Raw genomic sequence first — 12142 nt, forward strand, 5'->3', positions numbered from 1 at the left:
TTAAAGATCTGTGATAAGAACAAAAATGGAGATCAAAATCCAAAAATGTATTCATGCAGTTTACATTAGATAAATTAGGAAGAAGCAAGCTCATTTGTTACATTAAAACTTTAAATATTGATTTGCATGAGGTTGATTCAAAATGTGCAAAATATGCAATTAAGACTATTTTTGCACATAACATTTTGCTTAGTTACAATTGAGGAAAAGACTATGAATACAATAATGATTGTCTATATTAATCACCCATACACATATTTTAAGTAACATATTTATGGATATTTTGTAGTCATTTTTCTATGCAATATTTCTTGTGGTTATATTTATTGAAATTTGATTTTATGTTCACTAAATCTAAATATCTTTAGTTTGTGCTTGCATTTTGGATGTCTTTGCTCTTTCACTTTATTTTTGTTGTCGATTCATTTTTTAAATATTGGTACTTGAGGTACTGGGTATAAAAAAATAACCAAAACCTGGTTCTTTACCACAGGTATTTTGAAATATATTGTTCTGAACAGGAAATATACTTCTCTTGTCCAAATTTTTCTTGGTATTGCTTTATATCTAAAAATAATTCATTGCTGTATAATACTAAATACATATTTATGATTGAGGAATTATGGTAAACTTATGAAATTAATTTAAAAATGTCAAGTACTACTGATGATCTCAGCATAACATCATTTAAGCTAAAATTATTTAATACAAATTGTACCTAAAGTACATTTTTTAAAAAAACTCTCTCCCATTTGACTGATAAAATTAACTGCTTGCTTTTGAATTGTGAACAGAGCCACTATTATGAGACAATTGTTTGGATTTAATTTTCCCAGTGTTCAACTCAATTATTCTCCTCCCTTGTTAGTGGACATAAATGATGTATATTGAGAAGAATAATCACATAAAACTGTGAGAATACTGATAGCATTTGAGTACTTAGTTCAATTGCCCCAGGCTAGAGAGAGGCTACACTTCACCTTGCCTTCCACTTAGCTAGGCTAGTTCAGCCAATAATTCTCTTTGTTGTAGCTGATCTGAGATACATCTCTGATACATGGAAAGAATCTTGGGAAATACAAGACACGTTTTCCCACTCAGACATATAGAGCTGATTTTTGTCTGTTCACATTTTTGTGTATTCAAATTGCATAATATTAGGGTCAAAAAGGGCCAAATGTTGAAAGGAATTTATAGCATACGTCTGGAGTTCATTAGTAAAATCAAGTTATATTCCATCTATAGCTTCTCAAAAAATCACCAAAAGCAAAATCGCCAGAATGGAATTAGGATTTATCCAGTTTCTCCAAATAGTCTCAGTAATGCTTTATGTCTGAGTCTCAAAAATATCCTTGGAACTTTTCTGCCCATATGGATGGTTACAAGGGTTTGTAAATTGAAGGAATACATGGTTAATATCTATTCTGAACACTTTCATGATATTAAGCTTGTCTGTTCCTCAGGTAAGCTATAGATTCCTCACTGGTCTCATTGATTGGAATCAGGCAATTCTGACAGTCTGACAAAAAGGCATTTGTTCTGATTTTAGATTTCATGAGTTCATTGGTTGCTGTCTAATTATAGATAATTCTTTCATTCTCTCCCTTAATACCATTGTGTTTGTGCTGTGTTGAAATAGTCGTGCCTTTTCCCTAGAAAGTTCAGGGTATAGTGATATTAATGTGCAAACAAAGCATTACAAAATACTGTGATAATTTTTCTAAAAGAGGTTGTATAGCTCCCAGTTTTAAAGTCTAGTTCTGGAGCCAGACCACCTGTGGTTTATTCCTGAGTCTGCCACTGGCTTTTTGGGCACATCGGGTTATAAAGAAGAAGAAGGAGAAGGGAGGAGGGGAAGGAAGAGGAGAAAAAGTGGAAGAAGAAGGAGTTACTGCAATGGAGCAGTTGTGAGTTTATATAAAACACTGTAGGTAAGTCTCAGATATTGCCTGGCACCCAGTAACTACTCAATAAATGTTAACTTTTATGCCAGGTTGGGATTAAGAGAGGAATGATCATATCTGTTTAACTGACGTATTCTGAGGGCAGGAGTTGTTGGAAAAGATTTCTTGGAACTAGAGATTTTTGATTTATTCCTTTTTTTCATTCAGGACCTATAAACTGGGAGCATAATATGTGCCATATGTGCTTTTATGCACTGAGGATGAAGCAGCAGGTAGGTTAATAAAGCTGTTGCACTCTGAACATATATTTCAGCCCAGGGGATAGACTCTAAAAAGTGGAAAAAAAAAAAAAACCTAAACAATGTAATTTCAATAAGTAGGGATTGCTATGAAGAAAATAAAGCAGGCTGAAGGAATAGACAGTAATAAGGTTGTCTAGTCTTTTAGACAGAATCTCAAGGAAGACCTCCTGGAGGAAATGGCATTTTGTGGTAACTTAAATGATTCGATTAAGACTTGTCAAATTCTAGTGAGAGATTATTACACAAAAGAAGATCTGGAGTTTGGCAGGTTTGAGGAATAGTAAGGAGGTGAATTTAGAGGGAAAGTGAAGAGCCAGATTACAATCTGCTGAGTGCTAGGAACATAAGATTTAGAATGAGTTTCATTCTAATTGTTAGAAGTTCTGGGGTGGGGAGAGGTTAAGTGTATGTAACATTGTTAAAAGATCCCTGTTGCTACTGTGTGGAAAAAGATAGCTAGAAAGCAAGAACAGAAGTGAGAAATCTCTGAGGTGACATTGCAATAGCCCAGGACAGAGGAGATGATGGTTTGCACTCAAATTGGCAGATAGGGAGAATTTGTTCAGATCATGGATCCTCAAGGAGAGAAAAAAAAAAATCTTTCAGAATGGAGACAAGGACAAATCCATGGAGCTTAGAAATCATATATAGTTATTTTAGAAAATTATAAATTAAAATCATGCACAGTTTAAATAATTCTCTTTTACATACTTTACTATAGAGTCCCTAAAAGAAAATGTTGTTTGTTGGTGTTTTTAAAGTATGAAGACATGGTTAGACTTTTTCTTACAGTGTTCTATGTCCAGGAGGACAGAAGGGGGAAGGAGGAGGAGAAGTGGTAGAAGAAGGCTGCCATGGAGCAATTGTGAATTTAACACTATATTCATAGTCTCCTAATGGAAACATTAAGCCAGTTGAGAGATCTTTGAGGATGTTCTAATAATGCTCAACTACAAGGAATAAAATTGGAGAGAATCTTTACTTGCTTTGGGGAATATAGGTTATCCCCAGGAAGGTTCTTTTCTTTGCCTTACATAATATTTATGTAAAAATAAGTCATCCTCCTAAAAATGTTATCCAGTGATTTCTTTCTAGGAATGAGAATATGGGAAATAAAAGTAGCCAGGAATAAGGTTTTAGTTATCAAAAAGATATCTGATTACATCACAAAAGCACATGATTTGTAGGACTGTTTGTTGTATATAGATGATCAATGTTTTAAAATTTTAATTTTCTAGGTTTCTGAAGTTCTGTTTTAAAATAAAACATGGCATTCTTCAATGTAGACAAAACTAGCAACATTTTACACTATTCTTCATGCAAATAAATTTAACACTTCCCCCTGAAAATATGGAAATATTTTCCCAGTGTGAAGAAAATGTTAATCATTTTAAAAATATGTCACAATATATGACCTTCTGATTATCAGCAGGATTTAATGTAGTCAGATCTCTTTCTACATTTATAAGCATGCTATCAACTCACATTAAATAATTTGCATTTTATGTTAAATTTTTCCAAATAGAAAAATTCATGTCTTTTCACTGAAAAAAAAAAAATATATATATATATACATACACTTTTCTATTTGAAATACTTCCTTAATAAAATAGTCCTTCTTAAGAGAGCTATTTTTTTGTGATTCCCTTTTTTGAAAGTAGCAGAAATATATTTCTTTCAAATATAATGTTGTACATCATTTATCTCAATAATAAAAAAGACTTTACATATAAGAAGCATTCTGCATGAAAAGAGGCAGTAAAGATAATCAGAGATGGCTGTGCTATAATTTTCCAATGAAAAGCTACTTTAGTATACTTCAATTTAGGTAGTTATAACTGGGATAAGAATTCTGCAACCAGAAACTCTCATAATTTGCACATAGGTTATGAAATAATCAAATAGATAATATTACACCATTTATTCTCACTTGCCAATATAACTCACTGTCTTCTGATAATAAATTAATATTGACTTTTACACTTAATGAGTTCATTACAGTTGTCATTAATGTAATACTGATATTCATACTGAAATATAAGTTGATTTAAATCAGATATCTAAATTATCCAATTATTGCTCCAGAAAGTAAACTCATACAGAGAGTGTCTATTGTCGTTTATTCTGTTCCAATAAATAGTTCACATCTCTACTTAAATAAAGAAAAAGTGCATATTATTTCAAAGTTCAATCTATTTCTGCTACAAACTTCTTATTGCATTTAGAAAAAGAGGAGGAACAAGAGATCAATTGCCAACATCCATTGAATCACGGAGAAAGCAATGAAATTCCAAAAAAACACCTACTTCTCCTTCATTGACTACACTAAAGACATTGACTGTGTAGATTACAACAAACTGTGGAAAATTCTTAAAGAGATGGGAATAGCAGACCTCTTTACCTGTCTCTGGATAAACTTGTATATGAGTAAAGAAGCAACAGTTAGAACTGGACATGGAACAACTGACTGGTTCAAAATTGGGAAAAGGAAATGATAAAGCTGTATATTATCACCCTGTTTATTTAACTTATATCAGAGTAATGAAAAATGCCAGACTGGATGATTCACAAGCTGAAATCAAGATTGCTGGGAGAAATATCAACAACCTCAGACGTGCAAATGATATCGCTCTAGTGACAAAAAGTGAAAAGGAACTAAAGAGCCTCTTGATGAAGATGAAAGAGGAGGTGAAAAAATTGCTTAAAAGTCAACATTCAAAAAAGAAAGATGATGGCACTTCCTGGCAAATAGAAGGGGAAAAAGTGGAAGCAGTGACATGTTTTATTTTCTTGGACTCCAAAATCACTGTGGATGGTGACTGCAGTCATGAAGTCCAAAGACACTTGCTTCTTGGAAGGAAAGCTCAGACATACCTAAGGCAGCATATTAAAAACAGAGATATCAGTTTGCCAACACAGGTCCATATAGTCAAAGTTATGGTTTTCCCAGTAGTCATGTATAGATGTTAGAGTTGGACCATAAAGAAGGCTGAGCACTGAAGCATTGATGCTTTCTAACTGCAGTGCTGTAGAAGACTCTTGAGGGTCCCTTGGATGGCAAAGAGATCAAGCCAGTCAATCCTAAAGGGATAAACCCTGAATATTCATTAGAAAAACTGATGCTGAAGCTGAAGCTCTAATACTTTGGCCACCTGATGTGAAGAGTGGACTCATCGGAAAGAACCCTGATGCTGGGAATGATTGAAGGCAAAAGGAGAAGGGAGTGGCAGAGAAATAGATGGTTAGATAGCATCACCAACTCAATGAACATGAATTTGAGCAAACCCCTGGGGGTACTAGAGGACAAAGGAGCCTGGTGTGCTATAGTCCATGGGATCACAAAGAGTTGGACATGACTTGGTGACTGAACAATAACAACTTAAATAAAAAGTACATATTATTTCAAAGTTCAATCTATTTCTGGTACAAACTTCTTGTGTCTTAGTCCTGTAAGCTTATTTTTTCAATTATCCATATCTTCTTTATCCACAAGTACTTTTTGTGTGTATGTTCAGTTGCTAAGTTTTGTCCAAGTCTTTGCAACCCCATGGACTGTAGGTCTGCCAGGCTCCTCTCTCCACTGGATTTTCCAGCAAGAATACTGGAGCAGGTTGCCATTTCCTCCTCCGGAGGATCTTCCCTACCCAGGGATCAAACCTGCATCTCCTGCACTGGCAGGTGGATTGTTTATCACCAAGACACCTGGGAAGCCTCTTTACTCTCTTATTTATAGAGCATCTAGTTTTATATAATCATGTGGTTTTAATTAGTAATTGTGCCTTTTATCATGTTTTTCACCATACTTAGGATTCTGATATATTTAACAGAATTTATTTGCTTTATGCTTATGTCTATGCTACACTGTTGGCCTTAGAATGTAAACTCCTAGAGAAAAGGGGGCACAAAATATGAAAGGTTTTTTACCTGTGGAAAAAATTAAAAGTTTGTAAAATGATTTTTAAAATGGTAAGCTAATATGTCTAATCTCAAAAATACTATTGCCTATGTTTTCACTAGAAGCATAAAATTGTCATCATTTATTACACATCTCAACTTTATTATTTTCTTCTTGATTTATCATGTCTTTTCAGCCCTAGATAAAAGGGTAACTTCTCTTTTAAGAGACTATTATCACATTTGTGAAAGAAAACTTTATAGCCTCTATCTGTTGATATAGTTTAAATTATGTTTCAGCAACAAATAACTCCCAAATCTTGGTTGTTTTTCATGTTTAATGAAGTAAAGTCAGAAGTCTTTGGCTCAAATAGCCAGATTAATGAATATTCTAAAATTATTTGATTATTTCATCTCAATGCCAGTCAGAGATTTGCCATGACAGAAGAAGAAGAGAATTGGAGAATTAAGCACAAGTAATTAAATAATTGAAGAGAGAATTCCATTCACCTTTTATCCTCTGAAACTAATCTCACAACTTACCTAATTTCAAGGGGGCAAACAAAGCAAAGTTCTCTATATACTGAACGATGAAATAATTGGTTGACAATAGCAGCATTACTCTATCATTTAGTATATTCTGATGACATTATTAGCCAAATAATTGGGATTCAATAATTACCATTTTTGTTGTTTAAAAATTTATTTTATACATTTTGCTAAGATAGAAATTTGCTAAGAAAGATAAAAATTCTTTCTCTAGATAAGCACTATATTATGTAATCTTTGTCCTTTTGAAGATTAATATTTTCAGTATTTCAGGTCAATCAATTACAGAGAAAAAGGTTATAAATTAGTTACTTTTTGTAGCTAGTAATATTAATATTCATTCATATATTATAGTTGAAACTGTATATTTTGAAAGATTAATGAATTTTATCTAAGACTTAAAGCTTAAACTTTGAATGTAAACTTGTTAAATGTTTAACTGTTAAATAATATAAGTTGTTTGATTTAAATTTTAATGTTTCTTTTAAGTTTAGCTCAGGTTTCATACTCTTCTTCGGTTGTGTCCAGCTCTACAATCCCATGGACTGTAGACTGTCAGGTTCCTCTGTCCATGAAATTCTCCAGGAAGAATACTGAAGAGGGTTGCCATTCCTTTCTCCAGGAGATCTTCCTGACCCAGGAATAGAACCTGGGTCTCCTGCATAGCAGGTGGATTATTTAGCACCTGTGCCACCAGGGAAAGCTGTTAAATGTTTAATTGTCAAATGATATAGGTTCTCTGCTTTAAATTTTACCCTGTCTTCTAAAGTTTAGGTTAAGTTTTATCTCTTATATAAGGATTGCTGAACCAAAAAGAAGAAGAAGATATTAACAAGAGGTAGCAAGAATACACAAAAGAAGTATACAGATAAGATCTTAATGACCCAGATAACCATGATAGTGTGATCACTCACCTAGAGCCGGACATCTTGGAATGCAAAGTCAAGTGGGCCTTAGGAAGCATCACTATGAACAAAGCTAGTGGAGGTGATGGAACTCCATCTGAGCTACTTCAAATACTAAAAGATGAGGCTGTGAAAGCACTGCACTCAATATGTCAGCAAATTTGGAAAAGTCAGCAGTGGCCACGGGAATGGAAAAGGTCAGTTTTCATTCCAATCCCAAAGAAAGGCAATGCCAAGGAATGTTCAAACTACCACACAATTGTGCTCATCTCACATGCTAGCAAAGTAATGCTCAAAATTCTCCAAGCCAGGCTTCAACAGTACATGAACCAAGAACTTCCAGATGTTCCAACTGGATTTAGAAAAGGCAGAGGAACCAGAGCGCAAATTCCCAACATCCGTTGGATCATAGAAAAAGCAAGAGAATTCCAGAAAACATCTACTTCTGCTTCACTGACTGTGCTAAAGCCTTTGACTGTGTGGATCACAACAACCTTGTGGAGAATGCTTCAAGAGGTGGGAATACCAGATCACCTGACCTGCCTCATGAGAGATCTATATGCAGGTCAAGAAGCAACAGAGCTGAACATGGAACAACAGACTGATTCCAGATTGGGAAAGGAGTAAGTCAAGGTTGCACATTGTCACTCTGCTTACTTAACTTTATGCAGAGTACATCATGCAAAATGCCAAGCTGGATGAAGCACAAGCTGGAATCAAGATTGCAGGGAGAAATTTCAATAACCTCAGATATGCAGATGACACCACACTTATGGCAGAAAGTGAAGAGGAACTAAAGATTTTCTTGACGAAAGTCAAAGAGGAAATTAAAAAAGCTGGCTTAAAACTCAACATTCAAAAAACTAAGATCAAAGTAAATAGATGGGGAAACAATGGAAACAATGACAGACTTTATTTTTTTGGACTCCAAAATCTCTGCAGATGGTGACAAGCCATAAAATTAAAAGGTGGTTGCTCCTTGGAAGAAAAGCTATGACAAACCTAGACAGTATATTAAAAAGCAGAGACATTACTTTGCTGACAAAGGTCCATCTAGTCAAATGGTTTTTCCAGTAGTCAAGTATGGATGTTAGAGTTGGACTATAAAAAAAAGCTGTGCACCGAGGAATTGATGCTTTTGAACTATGGTGCTGGAGGAGTCTGTTGAGAGTACCTTGGACTGAAAGGCGAATAAACTAGTCAATCCTAAAGCTGATCAGTCCTGAATATTCGTTGTAAAGACTGATGCTGAAGCTGAAACTCCAATACTTTGGCAACCTGATATGAAGAATTTACCCATTTGAAAAGACCCTGATGCTGGGAAAGATAGAAAGTGGAAGGAGAAGGGGACGACAGAGGTTGAGATGGTTGGATGGCATCACTGACTTGATGGACATGAGTTTGAGCAAGCTCTGGGAGTTGGTGATGGACTGGGAAGCTTGGAGTGCTGCAGTCCATTATTTCATAAAGAGTCAGACAGGACTGACAACTGAACTGAACTGAACTGAACTGAATCCTTAGTCCTCAATAACCAATTTTTTTCTTGGTTTTTCAAATACTTATATATGTACACATTTTAATTTTATTTATGACAACATTTTTGCACTAAATTTTATTAAATTGAATTCAACCCGATTGTGGGGTGGATTAATTAAATTAATTATGAATTAAGTTCATGTCATCATTGGCTTCAAAGTTAATTCTCTTTGCTGATTTATCATAGAATTGCTATCTTTCTTCTTCTTCTTTTTTTCTTTTTTTCTTTTTGGTCAGTATAGAATTCTCTCCATGATTCACTGTAGCAAAATAACCAGCCAATAAATTTTATATATAACCCCCCTATCTGTGTGTGCAGAAACTCTAGGATACAGATATTAATCAGTATAACTCTGTACCCTCACAGCTGTGTCCTAAGTGAAATCTCATGTGGATTGGAATATTGGAATCAAAACATTGAGTTGAACTGCTACTTCCTCATCTCTTAGGACTCTCATCTCAACTCCACTTTCACCAGGCACTTATCATGAGGATTGTCCACTTTTGAATTTGTAAATTTAGATATCTCACTCTCTGAGCACAACCACCTTCCCATCTAGATCTTTTGCAGTTACTGTCCCCATGTAATTTAAGATTTCCAGAGACTGACCTCTTATCTTTTCCTTCTATTTATTGCTATTTTCACTTCCTTCCATCTGTTTTGTATTCCATGGCCCATTATTTTAACCTTCATTAACTATATTTAAGAAATATTACCTCAACAGGTTCACAGCTGAAGAACGTGCATTCTTCTTCCTACATTCCTGTAAATGGCATCACCATCCATTCTACTGTCCTAGTCAGAAATCTATAGGCCATCCCTGAATATTCCCTCTCCCTCACTTCACACAGCTAGTCATTTACCCAGCTGATTTTGTCTCCTAAATATCTTTCAAATTCATCTTTACCTTCCTCCTATTATTGTACCAGCTGAGCCTTACATCATAACCTATGTGGATTGCTGCAACAACTTTATAATGCTTTCTCTACTTTTATTCTTGTCTCCCACCCGGCAGTTCTCCACACTGCAGAAAGACTGATCTTTCATAAATACAAATCTAATCATGTTAAATTTCTATGCAAAACCGTACATGAATTCATATTGCCCTTTGACCTGGCTTGCCAATCCTTTCAAAATTTTGCAGTTTACTTCATAGTCTAGTGTCCTAATCCACACAACACACTTAATTACCAGGCTTGAGTTCTATTGAACTTTCAGTCTCTCCAAATTGCTATGATTAATATATATATATATATTTCCAAGGCCATACTCTGTACAGTTGTTTCTTAAAATAAGAATATTTCTTTTTTCCTTTTATTTTTTTCCTCCACTCTGTTTTCTCCAACTCCAAGCCCATAATTAGTTCTCCTCCTGAAGATCTTAGCATAGATTTGTTTCCTCTTCTTAGACCCTTAAGTTAGATGCTCCTCTCATATGTTTTAATGAACATTATATCTCCCCAAGAACTTAATATAGAATTATATTTGCTGGTTTTTCTAATCTCTCCCTCCACCATTCACCATGGAAATGGTCTCAGCTAACTCTCTAAGTATCCATTCCAATAAATTTTCCACTAAACCATCTTCACCTGTTTTTTCTATTTCTGGATGAAATTCCTTGTGCTACCTCCCAATCCGTTTTCTGAAATAATTTTTAAAAGTTGCTTTAAATATTTCAAATACCATAGAAAAAATATATTATATAAATTTAGAAATTATATGTAAAGCTCATCTTTAAATAATACTTACCCTGCCCCACCCCCACCAAAATACTTGAATGACAGAATCACAAAATAAGGTACAGTTCTCTCTTTCTCCAATTAAAGGCATCCAATTATGTTGTAAAATTGCAAGTGCTGTTAAGGTACAAAATATGCTTTTTGATAAGAAGGAGTTAATGGGATATTTTTATACCAAGTTATAAAGTCACTTAGAAGGATGACATTTAAGTTTATATTTTACTGTCGGTGACATCCATTTCAATTTTGCTTAGGTTACAAATTGAAACAAAAAGGAAAGATTTTTTTCCTAATTGCTCACATTGCAAAGTATAGAATATGAAAAATCGAGCTGCGTTCTCTCTAGTTCTATATCACCTCAAGTAATAAAGTTTCTGCAATTAGCACTTTACTGACAGTTCGGGTGATGATGCATGAGGCAGAATAGAAGCTGGCTCACTCTTCCATAGCTGTAATATTGCAGCATAGCTAAGGGAAGTGTAAATGTTGAAAGAAAAGCCAGTGGATATGTCTTGAAGACATCCAGGGAGCTAATATGCTGAATAAGAAGGTGACATTTTTTACATAGTTAACTTTTCTGAGTACATTTAAACCAACTGCAATTCATGGTTATCAGCATTTTATTCTTACCAAATGAAGCTTGAATCTTTTGGGTTCTTGTAACTATGCCAATCTTCACACTATACATTTGATGATTTGTAATTTGTATATGCTTTATAGTTGTTTCCAATTACCCTGGATCAATTCAATTAACACAAACATATTTCTGAAAGTGTGCACTACTTCTATGAAACTGGGCAACTGTCAAACAAATTTGTTTCCTTTTCCATCTTATTATGGAGATAAAGAAAATAATTCTACCTTTACAAAACCAATGCAGCAGGATATATGTTTAAATGTAAGCTAAGAAGGTCTGTGAAAAACACTTGGAAATTGATTATCTTTACTCATGATTTCCTGACTTAATTTTAATCTGCATACATTATCATGAGAATTCTGTGTAGAATTCACTCCAAAACATATGACACAGTCCCTCAAACTACTCTCAATATATTCTTACTCTAGGTTAATTGTCTTTTATCTGTCCATGGCTCTTTATAATGACCTGACTGACTTCTGGTATGTCACAGGTCCTAGAATTTCATTTGACTTTCAAACTCTCCTCTCTTCACTAAATGACATTCTGCAAAACTGGCTTTCACACTCCAAAGAGGACTTTTGTGAAATGCAGAGCCATGATAGACTTGAAATATTTCAAGGAGGTGTTGCTGGCCAATCAATATCTTCCTTGGCTCTTTTTAAGACTCATTTAT

The sequence above is a fragment of the Cervus elaphus genome, chromosome 20, assembly GCF_910594005.1.
Source record: "Cervus elaphus chromosome 20, mCerEla1.1, whole genome shotgun sequence".
NCBI classification, from domain to species: Eukaryota; Metazoa; Chordata; class Mammalia; order Artiodactyla; family Cervidae; genus Cervus; species Cervus elaphus.